We start from the raw sequence: 20,085 nt of genomic DNA, 5'->3' as shown, positions 1-20,085 counted from the left end.
TTGGTGTGATCAGATATATAAAATGGTATGCAACATATATACCTTTCTACATGAAGATTGAGATTTCACTAGTTGTGACCTACGTAATTCATCGATCACTAGTTATTGTACACTAAAGATACAAAGGTTTGAAGAAGAGATTCTTTCGGGTGTACCAGAATCGAGCACTAGTGTCCAAGAGAGTTTTCTCACAAGTCTTAGATGAGTTTGTTAGGTGGTAAGATAATCAAATTCGACGAATGAAACATGTTTTTTTGCGTTATGACCGAATCACAGTTAAGGGTAAGGAACAAAGACAATAAAAACTTGAAGGAATACATTACATGTAGGAGGACTTAAACTGAAGACTAATCCAGAAAGATGTGATAATAGATTAAAAAGCTAAAAAGTTACTATAGAAAGGTTATATCTGCTATAACAAAGAAGAGAAAGCGTGTGGATCTAAATTTAAGAAGCAATATTGAGGACCCTTCTGATAGAGAAAGGAAACTAAAGGGCCTTTCTGTACGAATAGCTACACATGCAAGTGCAAGAAAAAAGGCTCCAGGGACTTGCGCGGAAATCTCAAAAAAAATTGGACCATTTCTCAATTTGTGCGTGTCATCCTTGCGCAGGGGCCATGCTAATCTTCTCTATATCGTTCAAATTTTATCGGATGTCCCCGAAGGGACGATGCTAGCTGCAGCGCTCTTCCTTATAAACCAGGCCGTCTCTCCCCGGCTGGCCGATGTGGGACTAAACAAACGAGCATTTATGTTGCCCATGGCTGTGCCTAGCCATACCTAGATTCCATCCGGCGCGCGGCAGGCTGCTAGTTGCAAGCCAGATCTCTCTTGATGTGGCCCAAATTAATGAAAGAGCATAACATGCCCTCGTGTTTTTTGTTAGGGAATAACGAACGATGCTTGGACACAAAAAAATACTATAGTTGTTGCCGCGGGTGGGGGAAGGGCACATGCACGTTTAGGAAAGGAGGGATCAACAAAACCTTATGGTTGTTCACAATTTATGAATGGTGGATTATGCAAATCAAAACTTTTTTAAAAGCAAACTTGTGCGTGAAGGAGCTTAGACGATATCAAGTTATTGCCACAAGTACATATTGCAAAGACCATAGTGCCAAAAGGTTCATGCTAAGCTGGCTTACCGTGTCTTTGGTGTGACTAGATATATAAAATGGTATGCAACATATATAATTTTCTACATAAAGATTGAGATTTCACCGGTTGACCTATGTAATTCATCGACCACTGGTTATTGTACACTAAAGACAAAAAGGTTTGAATATGAGATTCTTTCGAGTGTACCACAATCCAGCCTCGTGTCCGAGAGAGTTTTCTCACAAGTCTTAGATGAGTTTGTTAGGTGGTAACATAAACAAATTAGACTAATGAAACATATTTTTTTGCGTTATGACCGAATCACACTTGATGGTAAGGAAGAAAGACAATAAAAAATTGAAGGAACACACTACATGTGGGAGGACTGAAACGGAAGACTAATTCATAAACGTGTGATAATAGATTAAAAAGCTAAAAGTTACTCCAAAAAGGTTATATCTGCAATAACAAAGAAGAGAAAGCGTGTGGATCAAAATTTAAAAAGGCAGTATTGTGGACCTCTCTGATAGAGAAAGTAAACTAAAGGGCCTTTTGGTACGAATAGCTGCACACGCCAGTGCAAGAAACAAGGCTCCAATGATTTGCGCGGAAAATCTCAAATAAAATTTGGACCATTTCTCGATTTTTGCGTGTCCTCCGTGCGCAGGGGCCATGCTAATCTTCTTTGTATCGTTCCAGGGATGATGCTAGCTGCGGCGCTCTGCCTTATAAACCAGTCCGACTCTCCCCAGCTGGCCGATGTGGGACTAAACAAATGAGCGTTTGTTTTGCCCAGGGCCTTTCCATAGGGCGCGTGGTAGGCCGCCAGTTGCAAGCCGGATCTCTCTTGATGTGGCCCAAATTAATGGAAGAGCATAATGGGCCCTTGTGTTTTTTGTTAGGGAATAACAAACGATGCTTGACACAAAAAAATACTATAGTTGTTGCCGCACGTGGGGGGAGGGCACATGCACGTTTAGGAATAACCTCGTTGTGCTCTTCTGATAGAGAAAGGAAACTAAAGGGATTTTCTGTACGAATAGCTGCACATGCAAGTGCAAGAAAAAAGGCTCCAGGGACTTGCGCGGAAATCTCAAAAAAATTTGGACCATTTCTCGATTTGTGCGTGTCATCCTTGCGCAGGGGCCATGCTAATCTTCTCTGTATCGTTCCAATTTTATCGGATGTCCCCGAAGGGACGATGCTAGCTGCAGCGCTCTTCCTTATAAACCGGACCGTCTCTCCCCAGCTGGCCGATGTGGGACTAAACAAACGAGCGTTTGTGTTGCCCATGGCTGTGTCTAGCCATACCTAGATTCCATCGGGCGCGTGGCAGGCCGCTAGTTGCAAGCCAGATCTCTCTTGATGTGGCCCAAATTAATGAAAGAGCATAACATGCCCTCGTGTTTTTTGTTAGGGAATAACGAACGATGCTTGGACACAAAAAAATACTATAGTTGTTGCCGCAGGTGGGGGGAGGGCACATGGACGTTTAGGAAAGGAGGGATCAACAAAACCTTTTGGTTGTTCACAATTTATGAATGGTGGATTATGCAAATCAAAACTTTTTTAAAAGCAAACTTGTGCGTGAAGGAGCTTAGACGATATCAAGTTATTGCCACAAGTACATATTGCAAAGACCATAGTGCCAAAAGGTTCATGCTAAGCTGGCTTACCGTGTCTTTGGTGTGACTAGATATATAAAATGGTATGCAACATATATAATTTTCTACATAGAGATTGAGATTTCACCGGTTGACCTATGTAATTCATCGACCACTGGTTATTGTACACTAAAGACAAAAAGGTTTGAAGATGAGATTCTTTCGAGTGTACCACAATCCAGCCTAGTGTCCGAGAGAGTTTTCTCACAAGTCTTAGATGAGTTTGTTAGGTGGTAACATAAATAAATTAGACTAATGAAACATATTTTTTTGCGTTACGACCAAATCACAGTTGATGGTAAGGAAGAAAGACAATAAAAAATTGAAGGAACACACTACATGTGGGAGGACTGAAACTGAAGACTAATCCATAAACGTGTGATAATAGATTAAAAAGCTAAAAGTTACTCCAGAAAGGTTATATCTGCAATAACAAAGAAGAGAAAGCGTGTGGATCAAAATTTAAAAAGGCAGTATTGTGGACCTCTCTGATAGAGAAAGTAAACTAAAGGGCCTTTTGGTACGAATAGCTGCACACGCAAGTGCAAGAAACAAGGCTCCAGTGATTTGCGCGGAAAATCTCAAATAAAATTTGGACCATTTCTCGATTTGTGCGTGTCATCCTTGCGCAGGGGCCATGCTAATCTTCTTTGTATCGTTCCAGGGATGATGCTAGCTGTGGCGCTCTGCCTTATAAACCAGTCCGACTCTCCCCAGCTGGCCGATGTGGGACTAAACAAATGAGCGTTTGTTTTGCCCAGGGCCTTTCCATAGGGCGCGTGGTAGGCCGCCAGTTGCAAGCCGGATCTCTCTTGATGTGGCCCAAATTAATGGAAGAGCATAATGGGCCCTTGTGTGTTTTGTTAGGGAATAACAAACGATGCTTGACACAAAAAAAATACTATAGTTGTTGCCGCACGTGGGGGGAGGGCACATGCACGTTTAGGAATAACCTCGTTGTGCTCTTCTGATAGAGAAAGGAAACTAAAGGGCCTTTCCGTACGAATAGCTGCACATGCAAGTGCAAGAAAAAAGGCTCCAAGGACTTGCGCGGAAATCTCAAAAAAATTTGGACCATTTCTCGATTTGTGCGTGTCATCCTTGCGCAGGGGCCATACTAATCTTCTCTGTATCGTTCCAATTTTATCGGATGTCCCCGAAGGGACGATGCTAGCTGCAGCGCTCTTCCTTATAAACCAGACCGTCTCTCCCCGGCTGGCCGATGTGGGACTAAACAAACGAGCGTTTGTGTTGCCCATGGCTATGTCTAGCCATACCTAGATTCCATCGGGCGCGTGGCAGGCCGCTAGTTGCAAGCCAGATCTCTCTTGATGTGGCCCAAATTAATGAAAGAGCATAACATGCCCTCGTGTTTTTTGTTAGGGAATAACGAACGATGCTTGGACACAAAAAAATACTATAGTTGTTGCCGCGGGTGGGGGGAGGGCACATGGACGTTTAGGAAAGTAGAGATCAACAAAACCTTTTGGTTGTTCACAATTTATGAATGGTGGATTATGCAAATCAAAACTTTTTTAAAAGCAAACTTGTGCGTGAAGGAGCTTAGACGATATCAAGTTATTGCCACAAGTACATATTGCAAAGACCATAGTGCCAAAAGGTTCATGCTAAGCTGGCTTACCGTGTCTTTGGTGTGACTAGATATATAAAATGGTATGCAACATATATAATTTTCTACATAAAGATTGAGATTTCACCGGTTGACCTATGTAATTCATCGACCACTGGTTATTGTACACTAAAGACAAAAAGGTTTGAAGATGAGATTCTTTCGAGTGTACCACAATCCAGCCTAGTGTTCGAGAGAGTTTTCTCACAAGTCTTAGATGAGTTTGTTAGGTGGTAACATAATCAAATTAGACTAATGAAACGTGTTTTTTTGTGTTATGACCGAATCACAGTTGAGGGTAAGGAACAAAGACAATAAAAATTGAAGGATTAGACTACATGTAGGAGGACTGAAATGGAAGACTAATCCAGAAACGTGTGATAATAGATTAAAAACCTAAAAGTTACTACAGAAAGGTTATATCTACAAAAACAAAGAAGAGAAAGCATGTGGATCTAAATTTTAAAACGCAGTATTGAGGACCTCTCTGATAGAGAAAGGAAACTAAAGGGCCTTTCGGTATGAATAGCTGCACACGCAAGTGCAAGAAACAAGGCTCCAGTTATTTGCGCGGAAAATCTCAAATAAAATTTGGACCATTTCTTGATTTTTGCGTGTCATCCTTGCGTAGGGGCCATGCTAATCTTCTCTGTATCGTTCCAATTTTATCGGATGTCCCCGAAGGGACGGTGCTAGCTGCCGCGCTCTGCCTTCTAAACCAGTCCGACTCTCCCCGGCTGGCCGATGTGGGACTAAACAAACGAGCGTTTCTGTTGCCCACGGCGGTGTCCAGCCATACCTAGATTCCGTCTGGCGTGTGGCAGGCCTCCAGTTGCAAGCCAGATCTCTTTTGATGTGTCCCAAATTAATGGAAGAGCATAACGGGCCCTTGTGTTTTTTTGTGAGGGAATAACGAGCGATGCTTGGACACTAAAAAGAAAACTATAGTTGTTGCCGCACGTGGGGGGAGGGCACATGCACGTTTAGGAAAGGATGGATAAACAAATCCTTTTGGTTGTTCACAATTTATGAAAGGTTGATTATGCAAAACGAAAAACCTTTTTGAAAAGCAAACTTGTGCAAGAAGGAGATTAGACGATAAAAGTTGTTGCCACGAGTACACATTTCAAAGCGAAGGTGCCAAAAGGTTCATGCTAAGCTAGCTTACCAGGTATTTGGTGTGATCAGATATATAAAATGGTATGCAACATATATACCTTTCTACATGAAGATTGAGATTTCACTAGTTGTGACCTACGTAATTCATCGACCACTAGTTATTGTACACTAAAGATAGAAAGGTTTGAAGAAGAGATTCTTTCGGGTGTACCAGAATCGAGTACTAGTGTCCAAGAGAGTTTTCTCACAAGTCTTAGATGAGTTTGTTAGGTGGTAAGATAATCAAATTCGACGAATGAAACACGTTTTTTTGCGTTATGACCGAATCACAGTTAAGGGTAAGGAACAAAGACAATAAAAACTTGAAGGAATACATTACATGTAGGAGGACTTAAACTGAAGACTAATCCAGAAACATGTGATAATAGATTAAAAAGCTAAAAAGTTACTATAGAAAGGTTATATCTGCTATAACAAAGAAGAGAAAGCGTGTGGATCTAAATTTAAGAAGGCAATATTGAGGACTCTTCTGATAGAGAAAGGAAACTAAAGGGCCTTTCTGTACGAATAGCTACACATGCAAGTGCAAGAAAAAAGGCTCCAGGGACTTGCGCGGAAATCTCAAAAAAAATTGGACCATTTCTCAATTTGTGCGTGTTATCCTTGCGCAGGGGCCATGCTAATCTTCTCTATATCGTTCCAATTTTATCGGATGTCCCCGAAGGGACGATGCTAGCTGCAGCGCTCTTCCTTATAAACCAGACCGTCTCTCCCCGGCTGGCCGATGTGGGACTAAACAAACGAGCATTTATGTTGCCCATGGCTGTGCCTAGCCATACCTAGATTCCATCCGGCGCGTGGCAGGCTGCTAGTTGCAAGCCAGATCTCTCTTGATGTGGCCCAAATTAATGAAAGAGCATAACATGCCCTCGTGTTTTTTGTTAGGGAATAACGAACGATGCTTGGATACAAAAAAATACTATAGTTGTTGCCGCGGGTGGGGGAAGGGCACATGCACGTTTAGGAAAAGAAGGGATCAACAAAACCTTTTGGTTGTTCACAATTTATGAATGGTGGATTATGCAAATCAAAACTTTTTTAAAAGCAAACTTGTGCGTGAAGGAGCTTAGACGATATCAAGTTATTGCCACAAGTACATATTGCAAAGACCATAGTGCCAAAAGGTTCATGCTAAGCTGGCTTACCGTGTCTTTGGTGTGACTAGATATATAAAATGGTATGCAACATATATAATTTTCTACATAAAGATTGAGATTTCACCGGTTGACCTATGTAATTCATCGACCACTGGTTATTGTACACTAAAGACAAAAAGGTTTGAAGATGAGATTCTTTCGAGTGTACCACAATCCAGCCTAGTGTCCGAGAGAGTTTTCTCACAAGTCTTAGATGAGTTTGTTAGGTGGTAACATAAATAAATTAGACTAATGAAACATATTTTTTTGCGTTATGACCGAATCACAGTTGATGGTAAGGAAGAAAGACAATAAAAAATTGAAGGAACACACTACATGTGGGAGGACTGAAACGGAAGACTAATCCATAAACGTGTGATAATAGATTAAAAAGCTAAAAGTTACTCCAGAAAGGTTATATCTGCAGTAACAAAGAATAGAAAGCGCGTGGATCAAAATTTAAAAAGGCAGTATTGTGGACCTCTCTGATAGAGAAAGTAAACTAAAGGGCCTTTTGGTACGAATAGCTGCACACGCAAGTGCAAGAAACAAGGCTCCAGTGATTTGCGCGGAAAATCTCAAATAAAATTTGGACCATTTCTCGATTTGTGCGTGTCATCCTTGCGCAGGGGCCATGCTAATCTTCTTTGTATCGTTCCATGGATGATGCTAGCTGCGGCGCTCTGCCTTATAAACCAGTCCGACTCTCCCCAGCTGGCCGATGTGGGACTAAACAAATGAGCGTTTGTTTTGCCCGGGGCCTTTCCATAGGGCGCGTGGTAGGCCGCCAGTTGCAAGCCGGATCTCTCTTGATGTGGCCCAAATTAATGGAAGAGCATAATGGGCCCTTGTGTTTTTTGTTAGGGAATAACAAACGATGCTTGACACAAAAAAATACTATAGTTGTTGCCGCACGTGGGGGAGGGCACATGCACGTTTAGGAATAACCTCGTTGTGCTCTTCTGATAGAGAAAGGAAACTAAAGGGCCTTTCTGTACGAATAGCTGCACATGCAAGTGCAAGAAAAAAGGCTCCAAGGACTTGCGCGGAAATCTCAAAAAAATTTGGACCATTTCTCGATTTGTGCGTGTCATCCTTGCGCAGGGGCCATGCTAATCTTCTCTGTATCGTTCCAATTTTATCGGATGTCCCCGAAGGGACGATGCTAGATGCAGCGCTCTTCCTTATAAACCAGACCGTCTCTCCCCGGCTGGCCGATGTGGGACTAAACAAACGAGCGTTTGTGTTGCCCATGGCTGTGTCTAGCCATACCTAGATTCCATCGGGCGTGCGGCGGGCCACCAGTTGCAAGCCAGATCTCTCTTGATGTGGCCCAAATTAATGAAAGAGCATAACATGCCCTCATGTTTTTTGTTAGGGAATAACGAACTATGCTTGGACACAAAAAAATACTATAGTTGTTGCCGCGGGTGGGGGGAGGGCACATGCACGTTTAGGAAAGGAGGGATCAACAAAACCTTTTGGTTGTTCACAATTTATGAATGGTGGATTATGCAACTCAAAACTTTTTTAAAAGCAAACTTGTGCGTGAAGGAAATTAGACGATATCAAGTTATTGCCACAAGTACATATTGCAAAGACCATAGTGCCAAAAGGTTCATGCTAAGCTGGCTTACCGTGTCTTTGGTGTGACTAGATATATAAAATGGTATGCAACATACATAATTTTCTACATAAAGATTGAGATTTCACCGGTTGACCTATGTAATTCATCGACCACTGGTTATTGTACACTAAAGACAAAAAGGTTTGAAGATGAGATTCTTTCGAGTGTACCACAATCCAGCAGAGTGTCCGAGAGAGTTTTCTCACAAGTCTTAGATGAGTTTGTTAGGTGGTAACATAAACAAATTAGACTAATGAAACATATTTTTTTTGCGTTATGGCCGAATCATAGTTGATGGTAAGGAACAAAGACAATAAAAAATTGAAGGAACACACTACATGTGGGAGGACTGAAACGGAAGACTAATCCATAAACGTGTGATAATAGATTAAAAAGATAAAAGTTACTCCAAAAAGGTTATATCTGCAATAACAAAGAAGAGAAAGCGTGTGGATCAAAATTTAAAAAGGCAGTATTGAGGACCTCTCTGATAGATAAAGTAAACTAAAGGGCCTTTCGGTACGAATAGCTGCACACGCAAGTGCAAGAAACAAGGCTCCAGTGATTTGCGCGGAAAATCTCAAATAAAATTTGGACCATTTCTCGATTTGTGCGTGCCATCCTTGCGCGGGGGCCATGCTAATCTTCTTTGTATCGCTCCAGGGACGATGCTAGCTGCGGCGCTCTGCCTTATAAACCAGTCCGACTCTCCCCGGCTGGCCGATATGGGACTAAAGAAACGAGCGTTTGTTTTGCCCAGGGCCTTTCCATAGGGCGTGTGGTAGGCCGCCAGTTGCAAGCCAGATCTCTCTTGATGTGGCCCAAATTAATGGAAGAGCATAATGGGCCCTTGTGTTTTTTGTTAGGGAATAACAAACGATGCTTGACACAGAAAAATACTATAGTTGTTGCCGCACGTGGGGGGAGGGCACATGCACGTTTAGGAATAACCTCGTTGTGCTCTTCTGATAGAGAAAGGAAACTAAAGGGCATTTCTGTACGAATAGCTGCACATGGAAGTGCAAGAAAAAAGGCTCCAGGGACTTGCGCGGAAATCTCAAAAAAATTTGGACCATTTCTCGATTTGTGCGTGCCATCCTTGCGTAGGGGCCATGCTAATCTTCTCTGTATCGTTCAAATTTTATCGGATGTCCCCGAAGGGACGATGTTAGCTGCAGCGCTCTTCCTTATAAACCAGACCGTCTCTCCCCGGCTGGCCGATGTGGGACTAAACAAACGAGCGTTTGTGTTGCCCATGGCTGTGTCTAGCCATACCTAGATTCCATCGGGCGCGTGGCAGGCCGCTAGTTGCAAGCCAGATCTCTCTTGATGTGGCCCAAATTAATGAAAGAGCATAACATGCCCTCGTGTTTTTTGTTAGGGAATAACGAACAATGCTTGGACACAAAAAAATACTATAGTTGTTGTCGCGCGTGGGGGGAGGGCACATGCACATTTAGGAAAGGAGGGATCAACAAAACCTTTTGGTTGTTCACAATTTATGAATGGTGGATTATGCAAATCAAAACTTTTTTAAAAGCAAACTTGTGCGTGAAGGAGCTTAGACGATATCAAGTTATTGCCACAAGTACATATTGCAAAGACCATAGTGCCAAAAGGTTCATGCTAAGCTGGTTTACCGTGTCTTTGGTGTGACTAGATATATAAAATGGTATGCAACATATATAATTTTCTACATAAAGATTGAGATTTCACCGGTTGACCTATGTAATTCATCGACCACTGGTTATTGTACACTAAAGACAAAAAGGTTTGAAGATGATATTCTTTCGAGTGTACCACAATCCAGCCTAGTGTCCGAGAGAGTTTTCTCACAAGTCTTAGATGAGTTTGTTAGGTGGTAACATAAACAAATTAGACTAATGAAATGTATTTTTTTATGTTATGACCGAATCACAGTTGATGGTAAGGAACAAAGCAATAAAAAATTGAAGGAACACACTACATGTGGGAGGACTGAAACGGAAGACTAATCCATAAACGTGTGATAATAGATTAAAAAGATAAAAGTTACTCCAGAAAGGTTATATCTGCAATAACAAAGAAGAGAAAGCGTGTGGATCAAAATTAAAAAAAGGCAGTATTGCGGACCTCTCTGATAGAGAAAGTAAACTAAAGGGCCTTTCGGTACGAATAGCTGCACACGCAAGTGCAAGAAACAAGGCTCCAGTGATTTGCGCGGAAAATCTCAAATAAAATTTGGACCATTTCTCGATTTGTGCGTGTCATCCTTGCGCCGGGGCCATGCTAATCTTCTTTGTATCGTTCCAGGGACGATGCTAGCTGCGGCGCTCTGCCTTATAAACCAGTCTGACCCTCCCCAGCTGGCCGATGTGGGACTAAACAAAGAGCGTTTGTTTTTCCCAGGGCCTTTCCATAGGGCGCGTGGCAGGCCGCCAGTTGCAAGCCGGATCTCTCTTGATGTGGCCCAAATTAATGGAAGAGCATAATGGGCCCTTCTGTTTTTTGTTAGGGAATAACAAACGATGCTTGACACAAAAAATACTATAGTTGTTGCCGCACGTGGGGGGAGGGCACATGCACGTTTAGGAATAACCTCGTTGTGCTCTTCTGATAGAGAAACTAAACTAAAGGGCCTTTTTGTACGAATAGCTGCACATGCAAGTGCAAGAAAAAAGGCTCCAGGGACTTGCGCGGAAATCTCAAAAAAAATTGGACCATTTCTCGATTTGTGTGTGTCATCCTTGCACAGGGGCCATGTTAATCTTCTCTGTATCGTTCCAATTTTATCGGATGTCCCCGAAGGGACGATGCTAGCTGCAGCGCTCTTCCTTATAAACCAGACCGTCTCTCCCCGGCTAGCCGATGTGGGACTAAAAAACGAGCGTTTGTGTTGCCCATGGCTGTGTCTAGCCATACCTAGATTCCATTGGGCGCGTGGCAGGCCGCTAGTTACAAGCCAGATCTCTCTTGATGTGGCCCAAATTAATGAAAGAGCATAACATGCCATCGTGTTTTTTGTTGGGGAAAAACGAACGATGCTTGGACACAAAAAAATACTATAGTTGTTGCCGCGCGTGGGGGGAGGGCACATGCACGTTTAGGAAAGGAGGGATCAACAAAACCTTTTGGTTGTTCACAATTTATGAATGGTGGATTATGCAAATCAAAACTTTTTTAAAAGCAAACTTGTGCGTGAAGGAGCTTAGACGATATCAAGTTATTGCCACAAGTACATATTGCAAAGACCATAGTGCCAAAAGGTTCATGCTAAGCTGGCTTACCGTGTCTTTGGTGTGACTAGATATATAAAATGGTATGCAACATATATAATTTTATACATAAAGATTGAGATTTCACCGTTTGACCTATATAATTCATCGACCAGTGGTTATTGTACACTAAAGACAAAAAGGTTTGAAGATGAGATTCTTTCGAGTGTACCACAATCCAGCCTAGTGTCCGAGAGAGTTTTCTCACAAGTCTTAGATGAGTTTGTTAGGTGGTAACATAAACAAATTAGACTAATGAAACATATTTTTTGCGTTATGACCGAATCACAGTTGATGGTAAGGAACAAAGACAATAAAAAATTGAAGGAACACACTACATGTGGGAGGACTGAAATGGAAGACTAATCCATAAACGTGTGATAATAGATTAAAAAGATAAAAGTTACTCCAGAAAGGTTATATCTACAATAACAACGAAGAGAAAGCATGTGGATCAAAATTTAAAAAGGCAGTATTGAGGACCTCTCTGATAGAGAAAGTAAACTAAACAGCCTTTCGGTACGAATAGCTGCACACGCAAGTGCAAGAAACAAGGCTCCAGCGATTTGCGCGGAAAATCTCAAATAAAATTTGGACCATTTCTCGATTTGTGCGTGTCGTCCTTGCGCAGGGGCCATGCTAATATTCTTTGTATCGTTCTAGGGATGATGCTAGCTGCGGCGCTCTGCCTTATAAACCAGTCCGACTCTCCCCGGCTGGCCGATGTGGGACTAAACAAACGAGCGTTGCCCAGGGCCTTTCCATAGGGCGCGTGGCAGGCCGCCAGTTGCAAGCCGGATCTCTCTTGATGTGGCCCAAATTAATGGAAGAGAATAATGGGCCCTTGTGTTTTTTGTTAGGGAATAACAAACGATGCTTGACACAAAAAAATACTATAGTTGTTGCCGCACGTGGGGGGAGGGCACATGCACGTTTAGGAATAACCTCGTTGTGCTCTTCTGATAGAGAAAGGAAACTAAAGGGCATTTCTGTATGAATAGCTGCACATGCAAGTGCAAGAAAAAAGGCTCCAGGGACTTGCGCGGAAATCTCAAAAAAAATTGGACCATTTCTCGATTTGTGCGTGTCATCCTTGAGCAGGGGCCATGCTAATCTTCTCTATATCGTTCCAATTTTATCGGATGTCCCCGAAGGGACGATGCTAGCTGCAGCACTCTTCCTTATAAACCAGACCGTCTCTCCCCGGCTGGCCGATGTGGGACTAAACAAACGAGCGTTTGTGTTGCCCATGGCTGTGTCTAGCCATACCTAGATTCCATCGGGCGCGTGGCAGGCCACTAGTTGCAAGCCAGATCTCTCTTGATGTGGCCCAAATTAATGAAAGATCATAACATGCCATCGTGTTTTTTGTTAGGGAAAAACGAACGATGCTTGGACACAAAAAAATACTATAGTTGTTGCCGCGCATGGGGGGAGGGCACATGCACGTTTAGGAAAGGAGGGATCAACAAAACCTTTTGGTTGTTCACAATTTATGAATGGTGGATTATGCAAATCAAAACTTTTTTAAAAGCAAACTTGTGCGTGAAGGAGCTTAGACGATATCAAGTTATTGCCACAAGTACATATTGCAAAGACCATAGTGCCAAAAGGTTCATGCTAAGCTGGCTTACCGTGTCTTTGGTGTGACTAGATATATAAAATGGTATGCAACATATATAATTTTATACATAAAGATTGAGATTTCACCGTTTGACCTATGTAATTCATCGACCAGTGGTTATTGTACACTAAAGACAAAAAGGTTTGAAGATGAGATTCTTTCGAGTGTACCACAATCCAGCCTAGTGTCCGAGAGAGTTTTCTCACAAGTCTTAGATGAGTTTGTTAGGTGGTAACATAAACAAATTAGACTAATGGAACATAATTTTTTGCGTTATGACCGAATCACAGTTGATGGTAAGGAACAAAGACAATAAACAATTGAAGGAACACACTACATGTGGGAGGACTGAAACGGAAGACTAATCCATAAACGTGTGATAATAGATTAAAAAGATAAAAGTTACTCCAGAAAGGTTATATCTGCAATAACAAAGAACAGAAAGCATGTGGATCAAAATTAAAAAAGGCAGTATTGAGGACCTCTCTGATAGAGAAAGTAAACTAAACAGCCTTTCGGTACGAATAGCTGCAGACGCAAGTGCAAGAAACAAGGCTCCAGCGATTTGCGCGGAAAATCTCAAATAAAATTTGGACCATTTCTCGATTTGTGCGTGTCAACCTTGCGCAGGGGCCATGCTAATATTCTTTGTATCGTTCTAGGGATGATGCTAGCTGCGGCGCTCTGCCTTATAAACCAGTCCGACTCTCCCCGGCTGGCCGATGTGGGACTAAACAAACGAGCGTTTGTTTTGCCCAGGGCCTTTCCATAGGGCGCGTGGCAGGCAGCCAGTTGCAAGCCGGATCTCTCTTGATGTGGCCCAAATTAATGGAAGAGAATAATGGGCCCTTGTGTTTTTTGTTAGGGAATAACAAACGATGCTTGACACAAAAAAATACTATAGTTGTTGCCGCACGTGGGGGGAGGGCACATGCACGTTTAGGAATAACCACGTTGTGCTCTTCTGATAGAGAAAGGAAACTAAAGGGCATTTCTGTATGAATAGCTGCACATGCAAGTGCAAGAAAAAAGGCTCCAGGGACTTGCGCGGAAATCTCAAAAAAAATTGGACCATTTCTCGATTTGTGCGTGTCATCCTTGCGCAGGGGCCATGCTAATCTTCTCTGTATCGTTCCAATTTTATCGGATGTCCCCGAAGGGACGATGCTAGCTGCAGCACTCTTCCTTATAAACCAGACCGTCTCTCCCCGGCTGGCCGATGTGGGACTAAACAAACGAGCGTTTGTGTTGCCCATGGCTGTGTCTAGCCATACCTAGATTCCATCGGGCGCGTGGCAGGCCGCTAGTTGCAAGCCAGATCTCTCTTGATGTGGCCCAAATTAATGAAAGAGCATAACATGCCATCGTGTTTTTTGTTAGGGAAAAACGAACGATGCTTGGACACAAAAAAATACTATAGTTGTTGCCGCGCGTGGGGGGAGGGCACATGCACGTTTAGAAAAGGAGGGATCAACAAAACCTTTTGGTTGTTCACAATTTATGAATGGTGGATTATGCAAATCAAAACTTTTTTAAAAGCAAACTTGTGCGTGAAGGAGCTTAGACGATATCAAGTTATTGCCACAAGTACATATTGCAAAGACCATAGTGCCAAAAGGTTCATGCTAAGCTGGCTTACCGTGTCTTTGGTGTGACTAGATATATAAAATGGTATGCAACATATATAATTTTATACATAAAGATTGAGATTTCACCGTTTGACCTATGTAATTCATCGACCAGTGGTTATTGTACACTAAAGACAAAAAGGTTTGAAGATGAGATTCTTTCGAGTGTACCACAATCCAGCCTAGTGTCCGAGAGAGTTTTCTCACAAGTCTTAGATGAGTTTGTTAGGTGGTAACATAAACAAATTAGACTAATGAAACATAATTTTTTGCGTTATGACCGAATCACAGTTGATGGTAAGGAACAAAGACAATAAAAAATTGAAGGAACACACTACATGTGGGAGGACTGAAACGGAAGACTAATCCATAAACGTCTGATAATAGATTAAAAAAATAAAAGTTACTCCAGAAAGGTTATATCTGCAATAACAAAGAAGCGAAAGCATGTGGATCAAAATTTAAAAAGGCAGTATTGAGGACCTCTCTGATAGAGAAAGTAAACTAAACAGCCTTTCGGTACGAATAGCTGCACACGCAAGTGCAAGAAACAAGGCTCCAGCGATTTGCGCGGAAAATCTCAAATAAAATTTGGACCATTTCTCGATTTGTGCGTGTCATCCTTGCGCAGGGGCCATGCTAATATTCTTTGTATCGTTCTAGGGATGATGCTAGCTGCGGCGCTCTGCCTTATAAACCAGTCCGACTCTCCCCGGCTGGCCGATGTGGGACTAAACAAACGAGCGTTTGTTTTGCCCAGGGCCTTTCCATAGGGCGCGTGGCAGGCCGCCAGTTGCAAGACGGATCTCTCTTGATGTGGCCCAAATTAATGGAAGAGAATAATGGGCCCTTGTGTTTTTTGTTAGGGAATAACAAACGATGCTTGACACAAAAAACTACTATAGTTGTTGCCGCACGTGGGGGGAGGGCACATGCACGTTTAGGGATAACCTCGTTGTGCTCTTCTGATAGAGAAAGGAAACTAAAGGGCATTTCTGTATGAATAGCTGCACATGCAAGTGCAAGAAAAAAGGCTCCAGGGACTTGCGCGGAAATCTCAAAAAAATTTGGACCATTTCTCGATTTGTGCATGTCATCCTTGCGCAGGGGCCATGCTAATCTTCTCTGTATCGTTCCAATTTTATCGGATGTCCCCGAAGGGACGATGCTAGCTGCAGCACTCTTCCTTATAAACCAGACCGTCTCTCCCCGTCTGGCCGATGTGGGACTAAACAAACGAGCGTTTGTGTTGCCCATGGCTGTGTCTAGCCATACCTAGATTCCATCGGGCGCGTGGCAGGCCGCTAGTTGCAAGCCAAATCTCTCTTGATGTGGCCCAAATTAATGAAAGAGCATAACATGCCCTCGTGTTTTTTGTTAGGGAATAACGAATGATGCTTGGACACAAAAAATACTATAGTTGTTGTCGCGCGTGGGGGGAGGGCACATGCACGTTTAGGAAAGGAGGGATCAACAAAACCTGTTGGTTGTTCACAATTTATGAATGGTGGATTATGCAAATCAATACTTTTTTAAAAGCAAACTTGTGCGTGAAGGAGCATAGACGATATCAAGTTATTGCCACAACTACATATTGCAAAGACCATAGTGCCAAAAGGTTCATGCTAAGCTGGCTTTCCGTGTCTTCGGTGTGACTAGATATATAAAATGGTATGCAACATATATAATTTTCTACATAAAGATTGAGATTTCACCGGTTGACCTATGTAATTCATCGACCACTGGTTATTGTACACTAAAGACAAAAAGGTTTGAAGATGAGATTCTTTCAAGTGTACCACAATCCAGCCTAGTGTCCGAGAGAGTTTTCTCACAAGTCATAGATGAGTTTGTTAGGTGGTAACATAAACAAATTAGACTAATGAAACATATTTTTTTGCGTTATGACCGAATCACAGTTGATGGTAAGGAACAAAGACAATAAATAATTGAAGGAACACACTACATGTGGGAGGACTGAAACGCAAGACTAATCCATAAACGTGTGATAATAGATTAAAAAGCTAAAAGTTACTCCAGAAAGGTTATATGTGCAATAACAAAGAAGAGAAAGCGTGTGGATCAAAATTTAAAAAGGCAGTATTGAGGACCTCTCTGATAGAGAAAGTAAACTAAAGGGCCTTTCGGTACGAATAGCTGCACACGCAAGTGCAAGAAACAAGGCTCCAGTGATTTGCGCGGAAAATCTCAAATAAAATTTGGACCATTTCTCGATTTGTGAATGTCATCCTTGCGCAGGGGCCATGCTAATCTTCTTTTTATCGTTCCAGGGATGATGCTAGCTGCGGCGCTCTGCCTTATAAACCAGTCCAACTCTCCCCGGCTGGCCGATGTGGGACTAAACAAATGAGCGTTTGTTTTGCCCACGGCCTTTCCATAGGGCGCGTGGCAGGCCGCCAGTTGCAAGCCGGATCTCTCTTGATGTGGCCCAAATTAATGGAAGAGCATAATGGGCCCTTGTGTTTTTTGTTAGGGAATAACAAACGATGCTTGACACAAAAAAATACTATAGTTGTTGCCGCACGTAGGGGGAGGGCACATGCACGTTTAGGAATAACCTCGTTGTGCTCTTCTGATAGAGAAAGGAAACTAAAAGGGCCTTTCTGTACGAATAGCTGCACATGCAAGTGCAAGAAAAAAGGCTCCAGGGACTTGCGCGGAAATCTCAAAAAAAATTGGACCATTTCTCGATTTGTGCGTGTCATCCTTGCGCAGGGGCCATGCTAATCTTCTCTGTATCGTTCCAATTTTATCGGATGTCCCCGAAGGGACGATGCTAGCTGCAGCGCTCTTCCTTATAAACCAGACCGTCTTTCCCCGGCTGGCCGATGTGGGACTAAACAAACGAGCGTTTGTGTTGCCCATGGCTGTGTCTAGCCATACCCAGATTCCATTGGGCGCGTGGCAGGCCGCTAGTTGCAAGCCAGATCTCTCTTGATGTGGCCCAAATTAATGAAAGAGCATAACATGCCATCGTGTTTTTTGTTAGGGAAAAACGAATGATGCTTGGACACAAAAAAATAGTATAGTTGTTGCCGTGCGTGGGGGAGGGCACATGCACGTTTAGGAAAGGAGGGATCAACAAAACCTTTTGGTTGTTCACAATATATGAATGGTGGATTATGCAAATCAAAACTTTTTTAAAAGCAAACTTGTGTGTGAAGGAGCTTAGACGATATCAAGTTATTGCCACAAGTACATATTGCAAAGACCATAGTGCCAAAAGGTTCATGCTAAGCTGGCTTACCGTGTCTTTGGTGTGACTAGATATATAAAATGGTATGCAACATATATAATTTTCTACATAAAGATTGAGATTTCACCGGTTGACCTATGTAATTCATCGACCACTGGTTATTGTACACTAAAGACAAAAAGGTTTCAAGATGAGATTCTTTCGAGTGTACCACAATCCTGCCTAGTGTCCGAGAGAGTTTTCTCACAAGTCTTAGATGAGTTTGTTAGGTGGTAACATAAACAAATTAGACTAATGAAACATATTTTTTTGCGTTATGACCGAATCACAGTTGATGGTAAGGAACAAAGACAATAAAAAATTGAAGGAACACACTACATGTGGGAGGACTGAAACGCAAGACTAATCCATAAACGTGTGATAATAGATTAAAAAGCTAAAAGTTACTCCAGAAAGGTTATATCTGCAATAACAAAGAAGAGAAAGCGTGTGGATCAAAATTTAAAAAGGCAGTATTGAGGACCTCTCTGATAGAGAAAGTAAACTAAAGGGCCTTTCGGTACGAATAGCTGCACACGCAAGTGCAAGAAACAAGGCTCCAGTGATTTGCGCGGAAAATCTCAAATAAAATTTGGACCATTTCTCGATTTGTGAATGTCATCCTTGCGCAGGGGCCATGCTAATCTTCTTTTTATTGTTCCAGGGATGATGCTAGCTGCGGCGCTCTGCCTTATAAACCAGTCCAACTCTCCCCGGCTGGCCGATGTGGGACTAAACAAACGAGCGTTTGTTTTGCCCAGGGCCTTTCCATAGGGCGCGTGGCAGGCCGCCAGTTGCAAGCCGGATCTCTCTTGATGTGGCCCAAATTAATGGAAGAGCATAATGGGCCCTTGTGTTTTTTGTTAGGGAATAACAAACGATGCTTGACACAAAAAAATACTATAGTTGTTGCCGCACGTGGGGGGAGGGCACATGCACGTTTAGGAATAACCTCGTTGTGCTCTTCTGATAGAGAAAGGAAACTAAAAGGGCCTTTCTGTACGAATAGCTGCACATGCAAGTGCAAGAAAAAAGGCTCCAGGGACTTGCGCGGAAATCTCAAAAAAATTTGGACCATTTCTCGATTTGTGCGTGTCATCCTTGCGCAGGGGCCATGCTAATCTTCTCTGTATCGTTCCAATTTTATCGGATGTCCCCGAAGGGACGATGCTAGCTGCAGCGCTCTTCCTTATAAACCAGACCGTCTTTCCCCGGCTGGCCGATGTGGGACTAAACAAACGAGCGTTTGTGTTGCCCATGGCTGTGTCTAGCCATACCCAGATTCCATTGGGCACGTGGCAGGCCGCTAGTTGCAAGCCAGATCTCTCTTGATGTGGCCCAAATTAATGAAAGAGCATAACATGCCATCGTGTTTTTTGTTAGGGAAAAACGAATGATGCTTGGACACAAAAAAATAGTATAGTTGTTGCCGTGCGTGGGGGAGGGCACATGCACGTTTAGGAAAGGAGGGATCAACAAAACCTTTTGGTTGTTCACAATATATGAATGGTGGATTATGCAAATCAAAACTTTTTTAAAAGCAAACTTGTGTGTGAAGGAGCTTAGACGATATCAAGTTATTGCCACAAGTACATATTGCAAAGACCATAGTGCCAAAAGGTTCATGCTAAGCTGGCTTACCGTGTCTTTGGTGTGACTAGATATATAAAATGGTATGCAACATATATAATTTTCTACATAAAGATTGAGATTTCACCGGTTGACCTATGTAATTCATCGACCACTGGTTATTGTACACTAAAGACAAAAAGGTTTCAAGATGAGATTCTTTCGAGTGTACCACAATCCTGCCTAGTGTCCGAGAGAGTTTTCTCACAAGTCTTAGATGAGTTTGTTAGGTGGTAACATAAACAAATTAGACTAATGAAACATATTTTTTTGCGTTATGACCGAATCACAGTTGATGGTAAGGAACAAAGACAATAAAAAATTGAAGGAACACACTACATGTGGGAGGACTGAAACG

The 20,085-nt window shown here is 42.5% G+C and overlaps 18 non-coding genes and 5 pseudogenes across 18 annotated transcripts; all 23 read right to left on the bottom strand.

The window, feature by feature from the left end:
* Positions 1–568: 568 nt before the first annotated feature.
* On the bottom strand, positions 569–671 carry LOC119290168. The gene has a single exon (XR_005141773.1). It is a non-coding gene; the product is annotated as a U6 spliceosomal RNA (small nuclear RNA).
* A 1,050-nt stretch (positions 672–1,721) lies between these two features.
* Positions 1,722–1,825, bottom strand: LOC119290233. Its single transcript, XR_005141823.1, has one exon. It is a non-coding gene; the product is annotated as a U6 spliceosomal RNA (small nuclear RNA).
* Positions 1,826–2,197: 372 nt separating this feature from the next.
* Positions 2,198–2,300, bottom strand: LOC119290125. Its single transcript, XR_005141726.1, has one exon. It is a non-coding gene; the product is annotated as a U6 spliceosomal RNA (small nuclear RNA).
* A 1,050-nt stretch (positions 2,301–3,350) lies between these two features.
* On the bottom strand, positions 3,351–3,454 carry LOC119290200. Its single transcript, XR_005141802.1, has one exon. It is a non-coding gene; the product is annotated as a U6 spliceosomal RNA (small nuclear RNA).
* A 373-nt stretch (positions 3,455–3,827) lies between these two features.
* LOC119290145 lies at positions 3,828–3,930 on the bottom strand. The gene has a single exon (XR_005141748.1). It is a non-coding gene; the product is annotated as a U6 spliceosomal RNA (small nuclear RNA).
* A 1,049-nt stretch (positions 3,931–4,979) lies between these two features.
* Positions 4,980–5,082, bottom strand: LOC119290163. The gene has a single exon (XR_005141768.1). It is a non-coding gene; the product is annotated as a U6 spliceosomal RNA (small nuclear RNA).
* A 1,056-nt stretch (positions 5,083–6,138) lies between these two features.
* LOC119290175 lies at positions 6,139–6,241 on the bottom strand. Its single transcript, XR_005141780.1, has one exon. It is a non-coding gene; the product is annotated as a U6 spliceosomal RNA (small nuclear RNA).
* A 1,051-nt stretch (positions 6,242–7,292) lies between these two features.
* Positions 7,293–7,395, bottom strand: LOC119290205. Its single transcript, XR_005141807.1, has one exon. It is a non-coding gene; the product is annotated as a U6 spliceosomal RNA (small nuclear RNA).
* A 372-nt stretch (positions 7,396–7,767) lies between these two features.
* Positions 7,768–7,870, bottom strand: LOC119290124. The gene has a single exon (XR_005141725.1). It is a non-coding gene; the product is annotated as a U6 spliceosomal RNA (small nuclear RNA).
* Positions 7,871–8,921: 1,051 nt separating this feature from the next.
* LOC119290238 lies at positions 8,922–9,001 on the bottom strand (annotated as a pseudogene).
* A 396-nt stretch (positions 9,002–9,397) lies between these two features.
* On the bottom strand, positions 9,398–9,500 carry LOC119290182. The gene has a single exon (XR_005141786.1). It is a non-coding gene; the product is annotated as a U6 spliceosomal RNA (small nuclear RNA).
* A 1,050-nt stretch (positions 9,501–10,550) lies between these two features.
* Positions 10,551–10,630, bottom strand: LOC119290224 (annotated as a pseudogene).
* Positions 10,631–11,024: 394 nt separating this feature from the next.
* On the bottom strand, positions 11,025–11,127 carry LOC119290172. The gene has a single exon (XR_005141777.1). It is a non-coding gene; the product is annotated as a U6 spliceosomal RNA (small nuclear RNA).
* A 1,048-nt stretch (positions 11,128–12,175) lies between these two features.
* LOC119290236 lies at positions 12,176–12,254 on the bottom strand (annotated as a pseudogene).
* A 391-nt stretch (positions 12,255–12,645) lies between these two features.
* LOC119290156 lies at positions 12,646–12,748 on the bottom strand. Its single transcript, XR_005141761.1, has one exon. It is a non-coding gene; the product is annotated as a U6 spliceosomal RNA (small nuclear RNA).
* A 1,050-nt stretch (positions 12,749–13,798) lies between these two features.
* On the bottom strand, positions 13,799–13,877 carry LOC119290237 (annotated as a pseudogene).
* A 397-nt stretch (positions 13,878–14,274) lies between these two features.
* LOC119290135 lies at positions 14,275–14,377 on the bottom strand. Its single transcript, XR_005141738.1, has one exon. It is a non-coding gene; the product is annotated as a U6 spliceosomal RNA (small nuclear RNA).
* A 1,050-nt stretch (positions 14,378–15,427) lies between these two features.
* LOC119290232 lies at positions 15,428–15,506 on the bottom strand (annotated as a pseudogene).
* Positions 15,507–15,903: 397 nt separating this feature from the next.
* LOC119290136 lies at positions 15,904–16,006 on the bottom strand. The gene has a single exon (XR_005141739.1). It is a non-coding gene; the product is annotated as a U6 spliceosomal RNA (small nuclear RNA).
* Positions 16,007–17,055: 1,049 nt separating this feature from the next.
* Positions 17,056–17,159, bottom strand: LOC119290225. The gene has a single exon (XR_005141820.1). It is a non-coding gene; the product is annotated as a U6 spliceosomal RNA (small nuclear RNA).
* Positions 17,160–17,532: 373 nt separating this feature from the next.
* Positions 17,533–17,635, bottom strand: LOC119290134. The gene has a single exon (XR_005141737.1). It is a non-coding gene; the product is annotated as a U6 spliceosomal RNA (small nuclear RNA).
* A 1,049-nt stretch (positions 17,636–18,684) lies between these two features.
* LOC119290228 lies at positions 18,685–18,788 on the bottom strand. Its single transcript, XR_005141822.1, has one exon. It is a non-coding gene; the product is annotated as a U6 spliceosomal RNA (small nuclear RNA).
* A 373-nt stretch (positions 18,789–19,161) lies between these two features.
* Positions 19,162–19,264, bottom strand: LOC119290122. Its single transcript, XR_005141724.1, has one exon. It is a non-coding gene; the product is annotated as a U6 spliceosomal RNA (small nuclear RNA).
* Between the last annotated feature and the right edge of the window lie 821 nt (positions 19,265–20,085).

The sequence above is a fragment of the Triticum dicoccoides genome, chromosome 4A (assembly GCF_002162155.2).
Source record: "Triticum dicoccoides isolate Atlit2015 ecotype Zavitan chromosome 4A, WEW_v2.0, whole genome shotgun sequence".
In the NCBI taxonomy this organism is placed as follows: domain Eukaryota; kingdom Viridiplantae; phylum Streptophyta; class Magnoliopsida; order Poales; family Poaceae; genus Triticum; species Triticum dicoccoides.
Note: the sequence above shows the minus strand (reverse complement) of the source record. Positions and strands in the feature narration are given on the sequence as shown.